The sequence below is a fragment of the Sceloporus undulatus genome, chromosome 2, assembly GCF_019175285.1.
Source record: "Sceloporus undulatus isolate JIND9_A2432 ecotype Alabama chromosome 2, SceUnd_v1.1, whole genome shotgun sequence".
NCBI lineage: Eukaryota > Metazoa > Chordata > Lepidosauria > Squamata > Phrynosomatidae > Sceloporus > Sceloporus undulatus.
In genome coordinates, this window is record NC_056523.1 from 940,735 (window position 1) to 941,019 (window position 285).

Below are 285 nucleotides of genomic sequence, written 5' to 3' on the forward strand. Positions count from 1 at the left end.
TAATAATAATAATAATAATAATAATAATAATAATAATAATAATAATCTCTTATCAACCAGAGGTTGAGTCTCCCTTATCCAAAATGCTGAGGGCTAGATGTATTTTGGAGTTTTTCAAAGTTTGGTATATTTATATATCTATAATGGGGCATTTTGGAGATGGGGCCCAAGTCCAACAATGAAATCCATTTGTGTTTCATATGCATTTCATAGATATAGGCTGAAGATAATTTAATGCACAATATTTTAAAAATAATTTGGTGCTTCCATACACTGAACTGTCAT